The sequence below is a fragment of the Apium graveolens genome, chromosome 3 (assembly GCF_009905375.1).
Source record: "Apium graveolens cultivar Ventura chromosome 3, ASM990537v1, whole genome shotgun sequence".
NCBI lineage: Eukaryota > Viridiplantae > Streptophyta > Magnoliopsida > Apiales > Apiaceae > Apium > Apium graveolens.
Genome location: NC_133649.1, coordinates 80,825,684 through 80,847,101, shown reverse-complemented (window position 1 = coordinate 80,847,101; position 21,418 = coordinate 80,825,684). Strand labels below are relative to the sequence as shown.

At 39.8% G+C, this 21,418-nt stretch overlaps 1 non-coding gene across 1 annotated transcript; it reads right to left on the bottom strand.

The window, feature by feature from the left end:
- Positions 1-107, bottom strand: LOC141715980 (small nucleolar RNA R71). The gene has a single exon (XR_012572717.1). It is a non-coding gene; the product is annotated as a small nucleolar RNA R71 (small nucleolar RNA).
- Between the last annotated feature and the right edge of the window lie 21,311 nt (positions 108-21,418).

Genomic DNA, 21,418 nt, shown 5'->3' with positions numbered 1-21,418 from the left:
GCTATGAGGAGTGCTCTTACTCAGTTTGCGCAGCAACCTACAGAATCTATGTGCGAGGCTTGGGAACGCTACAAGGAAATGTTGAGAAAATGTCTACATCATGGAATGCCAGATTGGATGGTAATCACTGGTTTTTATAATGGTTTGGGGGCCCAATCTCGGCCCATGCTCGATGCAGCAGCTGGAGGCGCCTTATGGGCTAAAAGCTATACTGAGGCGTATAATCTTATCGAGACGATGGCTGCAAATGAGCATCAAAACCCAACTCAGAGGATGACGTCAGGTAAGGTAGCAGGTATTCTGGAAGTTGATGCAGCCACCGCTATTGCAGCCCGGCTCCAAGCGCTATCAATGAAGGTTGATTCTTTGGCTACGTATGGAGTTAATCAAATAGCTATGGTTTGTGAGCTTTATGCAGGTTCTCATGCTACGGATCAGTGTTCTCTCGTCAACGAATCTGTTCAGTATGTGAATAATTATCAGCGACAACAGCAGCCTGTGCCAGCGACCTATCATCCTAACAACAGAAATCATCCAAATTTCAGCTGGGGGAATAATCAGAATGCTATTCAGCCAACATATCAGCAAGGAGTAAGTAAACAGTTTAACCCACCTGGATTCCAGCAACCACAGCAGTATGCTACAAGGAAATCATATCCTCAACAGGGAAGTGCAGCTGCACCTACTAGTGCTGATTTTGAGGAACTTAAGCTGTTGTGCAAGAGTCAGGCGGTTTCTATCAAGACCTTGGAAAATCAAATCGGTCAATTAGCCAATGCAGTGCTCAATCGTCAACCTGGCACTCTTCTCAGTGACACGGAAGTACCAGGCAGGAAGGAAGCTAAAGAGCAAGTCAAGGCTATTACCTTAAGGTCTGGAAAAGTAGCTGATGCTGAAAAGGCAAAAGAAGTCGAAGCTGAAGTTAGAGATGAAGAATCTAAGCAAAAGGAGAAAGCGGCGGAACCAAGGAAGACTACTGTTGAACACACTCTGCCTGAGGCTAATACAGGGGAGAAACAGCTCTATCCTCCACCACCTTTTCCTAAGAGATTGCAGCAACAAAAGCTGGATAGACAGTTCGGGAAGTTTCTGGAGGTGTTCAAGAAACTTCACATCAATATACCTTTCGCTGAGGCTCTGGAACAAATGCCTAGTTATGTGAAGTTTATGAAGACTATTCTATCAAGGAAGGGGAAACTGGATGACCTTGAAACCGTTGCTCTCACGGAAGAATGCAGCGCTGTTCTGCAGCAAAAGTTACCACCAAAACTGAAAGATCCAGGAAGCTTCACCATTCCTTGCACCATTGGCAATCTAACTTTTGACAAGTGCCTTTGTGATTTGGGAGCAAGCATTAATCTGATGCCGTTGTCGATCTTTAAAAAGCTGGATCTGCCTGATCCAAAACCCACATACATGTCGCTACAATTGGCTGACCGTTCCATTACTTACCCAAGGGGCATAGTTGAGGATGTGCTCGTCAAGGTGGATAAGCTCTTCTTTCCTGCAGATTTTGTTATTCTGGATTTTGAGGAAGATAAGAAGATTCCCATAATCTTGGGGAGGCCTTTCTTGGCTACTGGCCGTACCTTGATAGATGTGCAAAAAGGGGAACTTACTATGCGGGTCCAAGATCAGGATGTGACCTTCAACGTATTCAAGGCAATGAAATTCCCTACAGAAGATGAGGAGTGCTTAAAAGTGGATGTGATTGATTCTGCGGTTACTTCGGAACTCGATCACATGCTAATGTCTGATGCATTGGAAAAGGCCTTAGTGGGGGATTTTGACAGCGATGACGAAGATAGCAACGAGCAATTACAATATCTGAACGCTTCTCCATGGAAGCGAAAGCTCGACATACCATTTGAATCTCTTGGTACTTCTGACCTTAAGAATGCTGAAGGAAAGCTCAAACCATCAATAGAGGAAGCACCTACCTTGGAGCTCAAACCATTACCTGAACACTTGAGGTATGCTCTTTTAGGTGATTCATCTATGTTACCTGTTATTATTTCAGCTGACCTTTCAGGTAGTGAGGAAGACAAGCTCTTAAGGATTTTGAGAGAATTCAAATCGGCTATAGGATGGACCATAGCAGACATCAAGGGGATAAGTCCTTCATATTGTATGCATAAAATTCTGTTAGAGGAAGGTAGTAAGCCAACTGTGGAACAGCAGCGAAGACTGAACCCGATCATGAAGGAGGTGGTGAAGAAAGAAATTCTGAAATGGCTAGATGCAGGCATCATTTATCCTATTTCTGACAGCTCGTGGGTGAGCCCCGTGTAATGTGTACCTAAGAAAGGAGGTATCACTGTGGTTGTAAATGAAAAGAATGAGCTCATCCCTACTCGAACAGTTACAGGATGGAGAGTATGCATGGATTATAGAAAATTGAACAAAGCCACAAGGAAGGATCACTTCCCTCTCCCATTCATTGATTAAATGCTTGACAGATTGGCGGGACATGAGTATTTTTGTCTTCTGGATGGTTATTCCGGGTATAATCAGATTTGTATTGCACTAGAGGATCAGGAAAAGACTACCTTCACTTGTCCATTTGGCACATTTGCTTTTCGTAGAGTTTCGTTTGGGTTATGTGGCGCCCTGGCTACCTTTCAGAGATGTATGATGGCTATATTCTCTGACATGATTGGAAATAACGTCGAAGTGTTCATGGATGACTTCTCCGTCTTTGGACACTCATATGATGAATGTTTGAATAATCTGCGCGCCGTACTCAAAAGATGCGTGGAAACTAATTTGGTGCTTAATTGGGAGAAATGTCATTTTATGGTGCGTGAAGGCATTATCCTTGGGCATAAGGTCTCTAGCAAAGGTCTGGAGGTGGACAAGGCCAAGGTGGGAGTCATTGAAAATCTTCCCCCACCTAATTCGGTGAAAGGAATCCGTAGTTTTCTCGGTCATGCGGGTTTTTATCGGCGATTCATCAAGGACTTTTCAAAGATATCTAAGCCGTTGTGCAATTTACTTGAGAAAGATGTGCCTTTCAAATTTGATGATGAATGTTTGGCAGCATTCGAGACTCTCAAGGAGAGTTTGATCACGGCACCAGTTATTACAGTACCAGATTGGACAGAACCGTTTGAGATGATGTGTGATGCTAGTGACTATGCGGTAGGTGCAGTTCTGGGACAGCGCAAGAAAAATCTCTTCCATGTGGTCTACTATGCGAGTATGACTTTAAATGGGGCCCAATTGAACTACACCACTACTGAGAAGGAGCTTTTGGCTATAGTCTTTGGATTTGAGAAATTTTGATCTTATCTGCTTGGTACGAAAGTGACAGTATTCACTGATCATGCAGCTATTCGCTATCTGGTTTCTAAGAAGGATTCGAAGCCGAGACTCATTCGTTGGGTGCTTTTACTTCAAGAATTTGAATTAGAGATCAAAGATAGAAAAGGTACTGAGAATCAAGTAGCTGACCATCTCTCTAGGTTGGAGAATCCCAATTCTACTTCACAAGATAGGACGTTAATCAATGAATCTTTTCCGGATGAGCAGTTGTTTGCAATTCAGGAGGAAGAACCATGGTTTGCAGATATTGTAAACTATCTTGTCAGCAATATAATGCCGCTTAATTTGACATCCGCTCAAAAGAAGAAGTTTCTGCATGAGGTGAAGTGGTATATGTGGGATGAACCATATTTGTTTAGACAGGGAGCTGACCAGATCATCAGGAGATGTATCCCGTTCTGTGAGACGGAGGGGATATTACGAGACTGCCATTCCACGGTTTATGGTGGACACTATGGAGGTGAGAAGACGGCAGCTCGTATTCTGCAAGCAGGTTTTTTCTGGCATACTTTGTTCAAGAATGCTCATCAGTTTGTTTTAAGGTGTGATCGTTGCCAAAGAGTGGGAAATTTGTCAAGGAAGGATGAGATGCCATTAAATGTGATGCTTGAAGTCGAGGTCTTTGATGTATGGGGAATCGATTTCATGGGGCCTTTTATCTCATCTTGCAATAATCAGTACATCTTGCTGGCAGTCGATTATGTCTCAAAATGGGTCGAAGTTAAAGCTTTACCGACAAATGATGCAAAGGCAGTGCTATATTTTCTTCATAAGCAAATTTTCACAAGGTTTGGAACACCTCGGGTAATCATAAGTGATGAAGGATCGCATTTTTGCAACCGTAAGTTCACTTCTATGATGCAGCGTTATAATGTGAATCATCGAGTAGCTACTGCCTATCATCCGCAAACAAATGGTCAAGCGGAAGTGTCTAACAGAGAGATAAAGCGCATTCTAGAGAAGGTTGTTTGTCCGTCAAGGAAGGATTGGTCTTTAAAGCTCGATGAAGCTGTTTGGGCTTACAGAACAGCATACAAAACTCCACTTGGGATGTCACCGTTTCAATTGGTGTACGGTAAGGGATGTCATCTACCGGCGGAGCTTGAGCATAAGGCCTACTGGGCATTGAAGAAATTGAACCTGGATTTAGATGCAGCTGGTAAGAAAAGAATGCTTCAGCTTAATGAACTTGATGAATTTCGACTTCAAGCGTACGAGAATAACAAAATGTATAAGGAAAAGGTGAAGAGGTGGCACGATAGGAAGCTACATCCTAAGTTATTTGTGCCAGGGCAACAAGTTCTGTTATTCAACTTTCGGCTCCGACTTTTTCCTGGGAAGTTGAAATCAAGGTGGTCTGGACCTTTTATTGTCAAAACTGTGTTTCCACATGGAGCGGTGAAAATTTTTGAGAATGATTCGGACCAAGCATTCAAGGTTAACGGTCAGTGGTTGAAGCACTACTTTGGGGACATGGCAAATCGAGAGGTGGTTAGTGCCATTTTGTTGACTACTTGAGAAAGGTACGGAACGTCAAGCTAATGACGAAAAAGAAGCGCTGCGTGGGAGGCAACCCATGAATTGTTGTTACAGGAACCCTTAGAAGTTAATAACCTATCCAAAAACACACAAAAAATCAGAAAACAGGGGTTGAAATTTTTTTTTTCCAGAGACCCTCTGCGCGCCCGCGCAGAAATGCTGAGCGGCCGCGCAGGGGTCGAGTTCCAGAAAATTTTTTACAGTTCAGAAAAAAAAAAAAAAAACAAAAACACAAAAACCCATCACAACCCATAAACCCACGAATTCTTTTCCCATTACCCCATGATTTTATCCCTCAACCCCACTCCTAATCTAATTTAACCTACGCCACACCCTATATATACATACACCTATCCTACATATCTCCCACAAACTTCCTACACTTAAACCCTCTCATAAACATCAAAAATCAGTTCTTACACACTTTTATTCACAAATTAATGGCACCCAAGAGAGCACGCACTATTGACAGCAGCAGCACAGTTCCTACTGCTGATTCATCAAGGGGTACTGCTGCAAGGCCTCGAATAACAGACAGAGCTGCGGAGGAGGAGTACACTAGGCTGTTGGGGAAGCCGATTCTGAAGGAGAGGGGGTTTTTACCATCAGGGAGGGATGGTGAGTTGTTGCCCATGATTGCAGAGAAGGGGTGGATAGCTTTTTGTGAGTCACCCGAAGCAGTACCGATGAGTGTTGTTCGCGAGTTCTATGCGAACACGAAGGCTGAAAAGAATGGGTTTTCTGTAGTTCGTGGGCTGACGGTTGATTATCATCCTGCGGTGATTCGCCGTGTGATTGGACAGCGAGAGAGGAAGCCCGAGGAGGAGAACTGGAATGAAAAGACTGCTGAGGATTTTGACTTGGATTTGATTTGTGCGACTCTCTGTCGACCGGGCACAGTTTGGAACCGCAGTCCAGCCAATAATGAGTATCATCACTTTCCGGCGATCGCCATGAACAGGTATGCCCGTGCATGGAATGCATTTATATGTGCTAATATTTTGCCTTCTTCACATGCACACGAGGTCACAGTTGAGAGAGCCCAGCTGTTGTGGGGAATTCTGAATGAGGAATACTATGTGGACCTTGGTGAGTTTATCTACCAAGGAATTCTGAAGTTTTTTAGGGGAGCAAATCATATGAACATCCCTTATGCATCCACGGTTACGAAGCTATGCCGAGCAGTAGGAGTGAACTGGCCGGCTCATGAGCAGTTGCAGTTGCCAGCAGCTCCGCTAGATTCTGGCACTCTGAATGGGATGCAGGAGTGGACCGGTGGTGAGCCTGAGGAGCATGGGCTGGGTTATCGTCTTCCAGGAGGACGTCCAGCACGAGGTGCTACTATGGCTAGGCCAGGGCGTGGTGAGGCTGGTTCTTCGAGAGCTCAGGAGGGTGCTGGGATGGGTGATGCCCAGTATAGGAGGCTTTCACGGCGGATGGATGCCATGTATGAGACGCAGAGCAGGTTTGCTCAGGAGCTCACTCTTGCGTTAGGGACTGCTTTTCGAGGCCTTGGAGCTGATATCCAGTGGCCAGTTTTTGGTGAGGACTCTGCATACCCGCCGCCTGATACTCCACCCACTGAGGGTGATGATGATGATGACTCCGAGTAGGTATACCCTGTGTTCCTTTCTACTACCTTCTCTGGGGACAGTGAAGATTTTAATTTTGGGGGTGGTAGTTAAGGAATATTTTGTGTGTGTCATATAGCTGCATATTCATGATAGTTAGTTCATATAGTTGCATAATTTTTGCCATATAGTTTTTTTTTATATATATAGCTTTATTTGTTTGTCATATCATATAGCTCATGCATATACCATGATCCCTTTTGCAATGATTTATTGACTGAATTGTGATATTGATGCGAATGTAGTGATAACATTAAAGTGATATTAAGTTGTGTAGGTTGATATGCATGCTAGAAGCACTTGTATTTTCACTAAGTCTTAGAGAATGCTTAAGGGCTAGATTGTTGTTATGATCTGATTATTTTCGAGGTTAATCTATTTATTATGCTTAGAATTTGATAATAGGTTCTTAGTGATAAAGGCATGGAAAAGAAAAAAAAATGGAGTAAAAATGGAATTTGTTGCTAGTTGTGGCTAGGCGTCAAATGGTTAGTAGTCGGCTCGCATGTTATGCGAGTAGTCTAGGGTTGAGCAAGATGGAGCGAAACGCACTTGCTCAGAGAAAAAAAAAAATTTTTTTGCATAATTGATCAAGAGTGGGCTCTTTGGTATTCGAGTTATTAAGTTCTTAGGGGACTTTGTGCCTAGTGACCTAAGACTTTTAGAGTCTGGGATCCGCTAACCTAACGCTCGTTACATGGATACCATTGTATAAGTCTTTTGTGGACCTCACTCATTGCACGGTCAAATAAGCATTTGAGTTGTAAATAAAAAGCACGATTCCGTAGTAAGCTCCAGAGTTCTTGTAGTGTTGTATATCACTTTGTGCCTAGAATTTTTATTCTTTGTATAATCGTAGGATTGCCTTGAGGATAGTCTAGTCATAGTAATTGGTCTAGTTCCGAAGCATATCTGTTAAGCATTTGCACACATCACGTTTCTGGATGTATGTCCGTTTGCATGAGTTTATTGATCTTTAGTGTCTAACTGCATTCGTTGAGACGTGACAATTTCGTTGGTTAATTGTAGTAAGGGGGATCGTTGCATTTTCATATAGATTGCATTCATGCATATTTTTATTTGTTTTTGAGTCTGTGACGCTTGAAGACAAGCATCGATTTAAGTTTGGGGGTGTGATAAGTGGCATTTTATACCACTTAGAACGTCTTAAAATGGCTTAAATTGGTGTTTTGAAATCAAGTATTTTGTGTATTTGATGCGTTTTTCTAGTGTTTATGCATTTCAGGGTATTAGTTGCATTTCGGAGGAGGAATCATCAAGAATAAGCCTTGGCATGTGTTCACCATTGCGAGAGGGAAAGAACGGGCAGATTACGGCGAAGAAACGGAGCAAACCTGGATTTTTTCCAGTAGGGTCCTCCGCGCCCGCGCAGCAATGTTGAGCGGCCGCGCAGCAACCTTGCGCGCCCGCGCAGAAATGCTGAGCGGCCGTGCAGGGTCGGGGAAAAAGTTAAATTATTTTAGACTTCTACTTCTGTTTGGCTTCCAACTTCTATGTAATCTGAGTTTTATGGGACTATTATATAGGTAGATTTGAGACGTTTTCACAGAGAGAATTGAGAGTATTAAGGAGATTATGTTTTAGATTGTGTTTTGCGCAAGAAGCGAAGGAGATAAGGAAGAAGACCGATTTAGCACACAGCAACGAAGAGGGCACATATTTTCTTGTGATTCTTGTTTCGTTGTAACGTTGGATGCTAGTTTTCTTGCTTTGACTTATTTACTCTTGTGACGTACTCTGTTTTAATATAATTAGTTTAGTTATTATTTTCTTGTGTTGTTTATCATGATTTCATATGAACCCATGATGGCGATAAGTTCTATTATGGGCTAATCGTGATCGTGGGGTTGCAACGGATTTATTATGGAATTCTTTAGTTAATTGTTTAATACTTTAGTATGTGATGATTGCATGATATCTAGTATTGGTTGTGCGTATTCGTCTTATGTGCGTCGCGAACATATAAGATAGGGTGTTAATCTCTTGTGAAGCGACGGTGGATCTTGAGATTTAGAACTTGCCATGCTAGCATAGGTTCATGTACGTTGAGCATGATTAGTGGGTAATTCTAACAGTTTTATTTGCCCTATGTAATCAAAAGGGATAACTTGTGCTTAAATCGTTGTGTTGTCAATTTCTGTAGACATATAGGAACTCAACATGAGTGATGACTATTCAACTTCTATCTTAAATGTGGATGCTTGGTAGAATGGTATTAGTACAATGAAAGTTGGCTTTTATCAGTTTCGTGTTATTCGATTAATATCATCATTGTCACATGCTAAAGGTAATAACAATGGCTATAGAGGGAAGTAATAATGAAGTTGTGATCTCATGAGTATTTTATTATTGATAAATTGAAGTGTTAGTTAAGTGGTTAATTAAGTAGTTAATTATAGTTAATATTTAATCAACAATTTTAAGTGTTATTATCTTAACATTGAGAAGTAGTCATACATTGGTGAGTGAGTTAAATTAGACAATAAATTAGTCTGAGTCTCTGAGGGAACGAACTAGAAAGTATTCTATATTACTTGCGAACGCGTATACTTGCGTGAATATTAGTGCGTGATTTCGCCCTAACAGCTCTGCTTAACAGTCAGATTGCAGAACCATCAGAACTTGTTGAAATCTTGGCTTTATAAATGTTACCATGTCTGTATTCTTTTAGAACAACTTTGCCTGTAGATTTTCTTACAACTTCACAGTGTTCTTCAAAGAAATCCACATGATAACCTCTGTCATAGATTTGACTAACACTCAGCAGATTGTGTTTTAGTCCTGAGACCAGAGCTACTTTTTCAATGATGACATTCCCAAGGTTGATATTATCATATCCCAGAGTTTTTCCCATGTTGCCATCTCCATAAGAAACACCTGGGCCAGCTTTCTCCACAAAGTCTGATAGCAGGACTTTATTTCCAGTCATATGTCCTGAACATCCATTGTCCAGAACTAGGATGTTCATCTTGTTGCCCTGCAATCACAAAGACCACTAATGATTAGTTTTAAGGACCCAGACTTGCTTGGATCCTTTGGCCTTATTAAGTTTGTTAACATATCCAGCGGATTTAGCATCAGACTTTATGTTAACAGTTTTCTTATCAGAATTTACAATATCAGACTTTGCATCAGAACTTACACTAGAAGGAATAATGCTAACTTTCTTTACCGAAGGTTTTATTTGATAATAATCGTAGTACAAACTATGATATTCCTTACAAGTATAAATGGAATGCCATAAACTACCACAATGAAAACAAGGATTTTGTGGCTTATATCTAATAGACTGACTCTTAACTCCTGACTATGAAGGTAAGGAGTTTATGTTCTTATTCTTCCTGCAAAAAGAAGTCAGATAGTTAGAATTTCCACAGTTATGACATGTTTTTCTAGGAGCATTAGGAACAGGCTTATAATTGTTACTTTTGTTCACACCTTCATTTCCATTCCTATTTATCCTAGGTGGCTTTACCTTGTTTACATTTTTAACCTCTTTCAGCTTATGCTTAAGGTGCTTCTTGGTCATTAAGCCTATGTTAACTTCAGCTGGATTATCCTGTTTTGGTTTGTCAGAAGTTAATTTCTCTTTAACTCCTGATTTCTCAATATCAGACTTTGCAGTTACAAACTTAACAGGATTTACCTTTGGCTTTTGTTTAACAACTATAGGCTCAGTTTCTACAGTTCCCTTACTGTTCTTATCGTCTCCATAACCTAAGCCCTCTTTCCAGTTTCCACTACTAAGAATATCCTGAGTTATTCTATCAGAGTTAGTCCAAGTTCTGATAATCTCTCTTTCCTTTTCTAACTCAGTTTTTAGAGATTCATTCATTTTTAGCACTTCATCCCTAACATAATAGGCATCATCTCTATCTTTCTGAGCTTGTTGGAACTTAACTAACTCTTTTTCTAAATAATCATTCCTCTTTTTAAAAGCAAGATTTTCAGAAGTTAATATTTCACATAATAAAGTTTGATCTCTGTAACTAATAAACATGGTTTTAAGATGTAATCTCAACTCAATAATCTCATCAGTATGAAAGGCATAGGTAGTTTGAGGTACCTTTAACTTAGCAGTATCAGGACTGCTATCAACATTTACCATCAATGCATAGTTTTCCTCATCCTCAGAATCTGAAGCATCTGACCAGCTTTTCTTCTTTGTGACAAGAGCCTTGCCTTTGTCACTCTTTCCTTTCCTGCAATTAGGAGATATGTGGTCTTTCTCACCACAGTTGTAGCATTTGACATTTGAGTAATCTCCTTTGTCAGACTTTCCTCCTCTGCCTTCAGATTTTCTGGAACCTTTCTTATCAGAACTTGCACCTTTCCTGGAAAACTTCTTTCCTCTCCTGAATTTCCTGTATGCAATCTTTGTGATTTCTTTCACCATTAGAGTACACAGCTTCATCATCTCTTCATCAAGGTCCATCTCAGGTATACTTTCAGTTTTTGAGTCATCACCACTATCAGAACCTGATGAATCAGTATCAGACTTTGTGATGAGAGCCTTTCCCTTGCCTTTCCTTGAGGCAGCAACTTTGGAGATTTTCTCCTCAGCCTTGAGAGCAACTGTCCTTGACTTTCTTCCATTCCTCTTTCTTCTTTGTTCCATATCAAGTTCATGAGTATTAGGCATCCCATAAATTTCATCAAGAGTTATTTCCTCAAGAGCATAGTTGTCTCTTATTAGTGTGGCCTTCAAATCCCATCTTTCAGGAAGAGCTAAAAGGAATTTAAGATTTGAATCTTCAATAGCATACTCTTTGTCAACTAGTGACAGATCATTCAAGAGTTTGACAAATTTGTCATATAAGCCAGTTAATGACTCATCAGGCTTTGAGTCAAAGTGCTCATACTCTTGAGTGAGTATTGTCTTCTTGTTCTTCTTGATTGCTTCAGTCCCCTGACACCTTATTTCCAAAGCATCCCATATCTCCTTTGCAGTCTTGCATTGTATTACCCTGTTTGACATGACATTAGCAATGGTACTATGCAACAAGTGTCTTACCTTTGCATCCTTGGCAATCGATGAGATATCTTCAGTAGTGTAATCACTTTTCTCCTTTGGTACATACTTTGCTGGCTGACCTGCAACTTCCACAGAGAGTTTGGTTGGCATATGTGGTCCTTCATTAATCCTGTCGAGATATTCTGGATCTGTAGCTTCCAGAAACATAGCCATCTTCACTTTCCATATGGAATACTCAGAGGGTCTCAACATGGGAACTCTTATAGTCTCATATCGACTATGGGTTATGGTTTTTGGAGTTTCTTCAGTTTTGGTGGGCTTGGTTGGAGTTTCTTCTTCATACATGATTGTTTTTGGATCTTAAACTGTATGTGTGTTAACAGATCGGCTCTGATACCACTTGTTAGGTCATACACACTGTAGAAGGGGGTTGAATACAGTGTTTACTACAATCAAATCGAATATATAAGAACTCAAGTAACAGAACACAGATTTTATTCAACACTGTAAACTCTGTTACAAAGAACCGTTCACTCTCAGTGATGAACAAATTATCACGAGAGCTGCTAGGGTTACAAAGAATAATAACTTCGATTAAAATAACACATATAGTGTAAACCCTATGCTGTGTTTATATAGACACACAGTTACAAGATAAGTTCTAATTATTATTGAATATAATTCTGCTTCCTAAAATATATCAATCAGATATCTCTTCTTCCAAGTATTTTATTCTTCATAGAATTCTTCTCCATGCATATTTCTTTCTGTCTTATTCTCGGTCTTCTTTCCTTTCAATCAGCCGCCTGCCTTATTTGAAAGTCTCCTTAAGTCCTGATATTATCTTCTGATAAATATCTTCTGATATCTTAAGTTCTGATAACTTAAAATCTGATATCTTAAGTTCTGACTTCAGTATAAGTGCTAATTTCCAGTTAAGTACTAATTTGTCCTGTTAAGTAAGATCTGAAAACTAAACATAAATCATATTAGTCATGACATCACAAATATATCTAACAGCCCTCTCTCTTGCCTATAAAAACCCCACCTTGCCTTTCTTTTTTATTCACCACCGAGGGGATACCAACAGTTTTTTGCTCTCCATTTTCTCTTGTTTTTCCATGAAGTGTTGTGCTTTTGGTGGGTTATTTCCGCTTTGTCTCGCTGTTGTTTTCTTTTATCTTCAATCGTCCTATAAGATCTTCTTTCCCTTGTTTTTTCTATTTGTTCTTCGACCTTTCTCTCTCGAATTTTTATTCGAGTTTTGCATGCTTCGAATTAATGGTAGATCTGTTTGGTTTTTGGGTTGTTTTTGTTGTTGTTTATAGTTTTATTGGGTTTTCATGCTTAGATCTGTGTGAATTTGGTTGTTTTGGGTTCGATTTTTCTGGGTTTTTGGGCTTGTTCTTGGTGTTCTTGGTTAAAAATATATGTATATATAGTCAAAAAGTTCATATTTTGGTTTTTGATTCTCGAAGTAACTGTTTGTTGGTTGGGGTTTTATTCTGGACCCGGGTGGGGGTGTAAGACCCGGATCTGCGACACCTGTTTGGTTAGAATTATATGAACGTGGTTTTCAAAGCATTTGTCTGTTTTGGATCTGGATCTGGGTGTTTCTTATCAGGATCCGGGTCCATTGCTGTAGTTGCATGATACGGATCGTTGATGTTTTTCCGGGTTGGACTTGTATTCACGGTCCGGATCATTAGGTTATGGTAAAACTAACATAACATACTTGATCCGGACCACTTAGCAAGAAAAATAAAATTTATAGGGCCCAGGCTAACTGACCTTCATTTTAATAGGTATATGGTCCGGACCAAGAAGCGGGCTAGGAGAGTCTTTAATTGCTACCCAAACTTTTCTGGAGACGAGAGTGATCCGGATTCCTCCGGTAGAGAACAGATCCGGGTCGAGATGGTTAAGAGAGCCTCCCTTTCCACTGAAATAATTTTGAAGTTTAGGTACAAGAAGATTCCAGGGAACTCGGTCCCCTTCACGCCTGAGGGCTATTGGATAGATATGAAGTACCACTTTGTTGAGAAGCCTGCAGAAATTGAGAACAAAGTCTATTACAGTAGGGTTAGGTATGACAGACAGCCTAATGGTCACCCCAGGGTGTATAACCAAGAAGCTCTCGAGAGGATGTTTGCTGAGTTTCCTATAAGCCGGGACCATTACCAATTGAAGGATTTATTCTCTGAGGCGGATCCGGCTGAGATGAATGAGGCGGTCTGGGCTGCTTTTCAACTGACCCCTGATATTGAGTGGAGGTGGCCGGAGCCTCATGAAAGGATCTATCACCGCCCGGAAGACGGGTTTATCCCGGTTTGGATGGAGCATCATAGATCCGGGTAGAGCCCCCGCTATCATATGTTTATAAAGCACCTCTACAATCATGTGTACAAGATATCCCCAATGCAGATCACCCCGAACGGGATAAAGTCCATGACCTGGTTCATTGCCTGTTGCAACAATGTAAGAACCATGATTTTTGTAATATTTTAAAACTTCTGTGAATAGTAACTTGAGCTGATTAAGTAATACGTATGGGGATCATCATAAAATGAATAGTGGAATTTTTAGAATCCGAGATCATATTCTTGTTTATCGAGGAAAATAAGTGAATGTAAAAGCCGACGGAATTCGAAGATTCACGATTATACTACGTGTTTTCGTATCCGTAAAGAATGACATAGAACCGGGAATACTACGTGAAATAAATAATATATATCAAGGTGTTTTTATGATCAAGAGAAGGAATGGAATTGGTTATAGGATTATAAGCGATAAAAGAAATCACTATGAAATAAATCGTTATACGTGGAAACTATAAGAATGGAACGACGATTGCGTTTACGATAAATAAACGAATGAGAAATTAAATCCCATGCAAGTTGGCCATGCATAACCAAGTCCTAACTAGTGGTTAGGAGTGTAACTAGTTGATTAGAAGTTAACTAGAATAGTTAGTGGAATAGTGTTGAATAGTGATGGGAGACAAAGAAGTGCACAAGCCATACTTCTCCCTTTTCTCACTTCACCACATAATCAAACCAACCCATACCTTTGCCAAATTATTGTCAAATCTGCTGCATACATCCCATATATTCATTATACACTCCCACACTTTATCCACAAAAGAAAACAACCTCTTTTCCCTCACTTAAAGCTCTCCCATTTTTCATTCCAGCAGTTCGGGTTTTCTGAGCAAGGGAGAAAGAAAAATTCATAACTCAAAATATACTCATTCAAATATCATAAAATTTTTACCATAGCTTCTCTATATCATGGGTAAGCTTCGTACCAAATTTCAGCATGAAATTATTTGTTTTCAATTTTATAAAAATGTTTGAATGAGGTGCTGAAAGGTAACTCCGAAATTCTAACTTGTTTCTTGGTTTTGTTTCTTAAGGATCTAGCCCTTCTAAGTGTTTTCTAAGAAAACCAAGCCTCAATAATCCTAGCACTAACCTTCCTAGTGTCCAAGAAGGTATAACTTTCAACCCTTTAAGGTTTTATGGTTGGATTTAAGAGTTATGTTTGTTGTAGTGTTAAGATCCAAAGGATTGTGTTTGTTTGAGTTTGTATTGATTATGTTCTTGCTAAAGGCTTGAGATGTTGAGTTGTAATCCATGTATGTGGTACTAGATAGAGCATATAAGGTGTATTTGGGTGGATCTTGAGAAGTACTTGTGTTTATGATGGTTATAGGTAGTGATTGTGTTAAGATCAAGTAGTAGAAATTGAGTTTGGGCATTCTTGCACTTGATCTGTTTTCTGCAGGACATTCGGCCATGAAAATGGTTAAAATTTGAAAACCACTGGCCATGACTAGATATATCTTGTTTTTTTGTTTCTATACATGTGTAGATTATCATGAGGAGATTTACGGTTTAGGAGTTATGGTCGTTTTAGTGTAAAACATTTCTGCGATTAGCCAACTGCACTTAAGTCCACTTGCATGGTGATTTTGAAGGACTTAAAATAATTTCGAGATTCTGGAAAAATTATAAAAAATGGATATGAAAGTATAGAAGACTGTCCAAAAAGAATTTTGAGAACATATTAATTTTTCGATTTTATAAAAATGTTTTGGTAAAGCGAGCGCAAGCGAGAAACACATAAAAACCTAGTTTTGACGCGCGTTTTCTCACGTTCGAGCTTAAAACTCGAAATGGACTTTCTAAAGCGAACGATCGATTTCAAAACTCGACCATGTTATAAAGTGAAAATATAAGTGTTGAGAATGTGACGATCGGAGATTCGTTATACTTGAGTGGTTGCGAAAGTTGCTTAATAAAAGCGAGACGTTAATCGCGTACTAACTTAGACCGTTGGTTCTTGTTTATAGATCGCCAACCAAACACCAGAGACCATACCACTTCGATTACTCGAGGCAAGTTTTCGAAACCCTATCTCATACTATCCATGCTATATATATACTGTTGTGATATTGGTGCCATGATTTACAGTTCAAATATATATGCTTGTCTATGATATCAATGCATACGAATTATGCGATTGTTTACGAAAACAAATTTCGTTTTACACGAGTATGAGAAATTGAAACGTATTTCAAATATAATATATGAGAATGGGAGTCAGAGATATTTTAATAACGATTTAATTCCGGAGAGAGCCGGACGCGAAAGATTTCTATTTCGATAAACAAAGTACGTTCGTGTAATATATATATATATCAAGCGAACGATTGAGATTTTGACTTAAACTTCGAGAAATATTGGTTTATTCATTTAAGGGACACCCTTAATTGATTGATTATTTTATAAAGCGATACTTAAGGGATTATTAAATATCCAGAAAGTATTTAAAAATATACTGAATAGTTTATAAATTATTTCACGTTATTTAATAAAGATTTAACTATTCAAAGAGCAATTATAGGATACCAAATCCTGTTTTGATTATTTGATTAAGGTGTCTCCATTCGTTGGACCTTATTCAGAAATATTTTGTATTTAAGTTTTTTTTTATTAATTCATTGAACCTTAATTAGAAATACTTTGTACTTAAGATTTTATCAATTCATTGAACCATATTCAGAGATATTTTATATATAAGGTTTTTATCAATTCATTGAACCTTATACAGAGATATTTTATTTATAAGATTTTATCAATTCATTGAATCCCTCTTAAATTATTATGAGACCTTAGATATTTAATATCTTCGGACTTCTAAAAACTTATTTAAAAATAGACATAGTTCCCAAAGGTACTTTCTAAATTATTCAAAACTCTTGAAAGAGATTAATCATTTGAAACGTATCAAAACCTTAGGGAACTTAGTCTAGAAGCATAAGAGTTTTGCTTCCTCGTTCAATAAAGAACAAGTGAGTAATATATGTGTCACCCTACTACAGATAGGGATTTGAAAATGATTTTAAATTCAAAACTCCGACAACTCCCAAAGATCAATTGAGTTAAAAGTGATGAATAAATCATCTTATTTAAAGGTCAACTTTTAACGACCTATTCCTTCGAAAAAGGATTTTGAGCAAAAGATATAATTCTCTTGGGACTGGAATGTGGCCTGCCCGGCACGGAGTGGTATCGGGCAGTGACCAGGCGCGGAGTGGCGCATTATGCAAGCGCGGAGTGGCGCATTGTACGGTTATATGGTCTATGTGACCATTGACTTTCGGACTTGCACGGCAATGGGAAACCACCATGTAGTGTCTTGATGAGCCCAAAGGCGGCTAGGTTTGTATTCCTTCTACTAGTAGAGAAAATTTCGTACTCGGCTGATCACCGGTACGTGGTTTATTCCAGTATAGTCCCTTTCTTCCATTTTGGAAAAACTGTTGTGAAATATACAACAGAGAGCCGATAAGGCTGAGTTTTAAACAAGAATATTGATAATTATATATCAAATCCATTTGAGAAATCTGCCAATAAGGCTGAGTTTTAAATTGGGATGTTGATGAATATATATCACACCCATTTGAGAATCTTGGTTCGAGTAACATCTTGAGATTTTAAAACAAAACGAGTACGAGTATAAAATTATTTTGAGAAAGAGATGAATACAAGTATCCAGTGGTTATACTATTGTAGTTGATTTTGAGAATATTATAAATTTGACAAGCATATAAACTTTCAGAACGCTTTGGAGATACAAAGTATAATTATTGGTTTTATTTATCCTTACATACTTAATTATGGGGATATATACCTTGCTGAGCTATAATGCTCACCCTTGCTTTTATATATTATATCACAACAGACTACCAGCATGGATCAGACCAGGACTGCTGTCCGTAGGCGGGTAAGGAACGCTTGTGAGTTCTGTAGGCTTTTTGTACGCCAGCCCCGTCAGGTAGATAAGTGGAGATGATTTAGTTGATACTGTTTCCAAGCATATAACCTGTGTGTGTGTGAGTTTGAATAAAAGGTCGAGTAATATTGTGAAAAGAGAAAAATTTAATAAATAAGTGATCGTAACGACCCGAATTCACGACCTTGGATTTGGGGGTGTTACAAACAAGTTCGGGTTCTTGCCAACTCTGAAGCTCTTCTACCAGATCTTCTATCTTTCTAAATCCAGTCGGAAACCTTTTTACAAGATTAGATTCCGGGCCTCGGAGTGCGGTTATGGCCCGGGTAGAGCCAAGCCTATCATGCACCAGACCTCTTTGAAATTTTGGAATGGGGAGATTATTCTACTGAAGGGATATGACCTGGCTTATCTCCCCTATTTTACAATGGAGGGTGTTCAGACAAAGTTCAGCCCGACTGTGCTTGAAGGCCGGGCCCTGTCCCAGATTAGGAGCTTCTGTGATTCTCTCGGATTCCAGCCAACCCGGGACACGTTTATGAACCATAAGCTGCTTTTTAAACTTGGCTGTAAGTTTTCCATATATGAAGACCCGGGTCCTGTTCCTTTTGAATCTTTTTCTTTTGAATATGGTTGCCTGATCTGGGTTGCTTGCTTCTGTTGTCGATCCGGATCTATATCCCTGTTTTCTTTAGTTTAATATCTTGATTTTTCTATTTGCATTTGATTTGTAATCTGTTTAAAGAAAATTCCGGTCCTTGATCCGGGTTTCTCGCTTCGCTTGTTGACCCGGGTCCCGATCCTTTTTGCTTTTTACTTGTAATTTGTTTAGATAAATGCTGGTCCTTTTATCCCGGAATTTGACCTTCTTTTCCTACGCTTCTACAGGTTTGCCTCATTTCAACAGTGATTTTCTCAGAATCATGTCTTCTTCAGCTTATGCCGCAGCTTTCAATACCCTTGGCCTGGATTTCAAGACTTCCAAGGGGGCCCGAGGACCTGGATCCAGGTCCGCTGATCTCGAAGGCGGGGCTGAATCTTTTGTCCATCAGAATGTCCCGAATCCGGGCCTTGATGCAGGGGACTCTGAGCCCGAGGTTGAGGAGATTCCGGGTGATGCGTATCCTCCAAGTAAGAAGAGGAAATATGTCCCAACTAAGCCTCCCGGGGCAAAGCTGTCATTTCCAGCCGGGTCATCTGCGACTCGGAAGGGAAAGGTCCGGATGGGGATCCTGTGAAGGTTGGCACTAAAACCCTGATTAATTTGGCTGGATTCATGTCCAGTATTCTCTCTAAAGATAATTGGGAGGAGGTTGAGGGCTCCAGTATGGTTGCCGCTTTCAAGAGGGTAACCGGCCGATGGGAGCAGGTAAAATTCAGGAAGTTGTTATGGTTTTATCCGGATTGTTTTTCCCACTTTGTCTCTTAGTTCTTTCTTGTCTTCTTCCAGGTTGGGAGTGTCATATCCATGTGCTCGGATATTGCCTTCACAGAGGTCCGGGAGGCCAACAACCGAACCAGAGCTAAGAAGTTACGAGGTGATAATTTAAAGGACGAGCTGGAGGAGGTCAGGGAGAGCTTTTGGACTGTCAAATCCGGATTGAATGAGCAGCTTAAGGCAGAGAAGGACCGGGCTGATGGTCTTGCCAAGGAGGTGGAGAGGCTTAAGTTCGAACTTGCTGCAAAGGAGGATCTGAATAAGGAAGTCATAATTGTTGAGTTCAAGGCTAGTGATGTGTATGATTTTGAGGTCGCGCCAGAGCCGGGGTGCTCGAGGTTCGCAGGTCCTGGATTGTTGCTGAGCGGCATATCAAAACCGATCCCCTAGCTTCCTGGGACAGCTTTATCCAAGAATTCCTGGCGGCCAAGGAAGCTGTTGAACAGGGTAAGGGGGAACGGGAACCTTATGACGGTCCCAGTCCCAGCTTCCTTTAAATTTATTGCAGCTTTGTTAAGCTTTTCGGGCCTTGCCCATGTACTTTCCGTTTCGTAGGATTTTTGATTCCCGTACTTTGATTTGAACTATTTGTAATATTTAGATTTGTTCCGGATTGGTGGCAATCTGGATCCTGCTTTAAATTTTACTTCCGTTGCTTTATACTTTCCTTCCATTGTAGAAAATATTTGCTTTTCTTCTGGTCCGAGTAGGACACTTCATCCGGTAGGTCTTGCTTTTATGAGCAATCCGGATCCTGGTTCTATTGCACCAATGATCTTAATCCGGGTTGTGGCAATGGCCCCCAATCCGGATTGTTTTTTGCTTGTAATATTACTTTCAATCCGGGCATGGCAGCATATCCGGATTGATGTTTGCTTATTTTGCTTTATGTACTTAGAAAACAATCTGAGTATATTATGGTTGTTTTCAACCCGGATCTGGGTGCTTGTCCGGGTTGTTTTTTGCTTGTAATATTGATTTCAATCCGGGTATGCTACTAATACGGATTGATGTTTGCTTATTTTGCTTTATGTACTTTGAAAACAATCTGAGTACATTATGGTTATTTTCAACCCGGATCTGGGTGCTTGTCCAGGTTGTTTTTTGCTTGTAGTATTGCTTTCAATCCGGGTATAGTACTAATCCAGATTGATGTTTGCTTATTTTGCTTTATGTACTTAAAAAACAATCTGAGTACATTATGGTTATTTTCAACCCGAATCTGGGTGCTTGTCTGGGTTGGTTTTTACTTGTAATATTGCTTTCAATACGGGTATGCTACTAATCCGGATTGATGTTTGCTGATTTTGCTTTATGTACTTAGAAAATGATCTGAGTACATAATGGTTATTTTCAACCCAGATTTGGATGCTTATCCGGGTTGTTGATTGCTCTATGTACTTAAAAATTTTCTAAGCAAATAGTGGTTGCTTTTATTTTTTGCTTCCAACCCAGTTATAAGACTATATCCGGATTGTATTTTGCTTTCTTTACTAGTAATTTAAAAGCAATAACTTTCTAATAAAGGAAAATTCTTTTCATTGACTTGAAATTTTCTTCATACAAAATATAGGATCATAGATTGGTTGCTTGCCATATGCTACAAGTTTTGGTTACTTTTGGTTGCTTCTTTTACTGGTAAAATATTCTGAGCCTGAGTCCATGCCAAATGTTTGAGATCTCGGATTCATCCATATTCATGAGCTTATATGTGCCTGGCCTTAGAACTTCCTTGACTTTTTATGGGCCTTCCCACCTTGGCATTAGCTTCCCAGTGTTGGTAGGGTCTGAGGCTTCCGTGTCTCGAAGAACCAGGTCTCCAATTTGGAAGTTTTTTACCCGGGACTTCTTGCTGAAGTGCTCTCTAGTTTTTTCCTTGTACTTCTCCATCCTTACCACCGCCTGGTCTCGTACTTCATCAATTAACTCAATATTTTTTCTGAGCCCCTCCTCATTTGCTATTTCATCAAAATTTATTTCTCGATGGGAGGGGGATCCTACTTCAATTGGTAGCATATCTTCAGTTCCATAAGCCAGTTTGAAGGGTGTTTCTCCTGTGCTTATCCGGGGGCTGGTCTTGTAGGCCCATAACACATTAGGCAATTCTTCTGGCCATTTGGCTTTGCTCTCCCTGAGCCTCTTCTCGATCCCCCGGAGAAGGATCCGGTTGGTTACTTCTACTTCGCCATT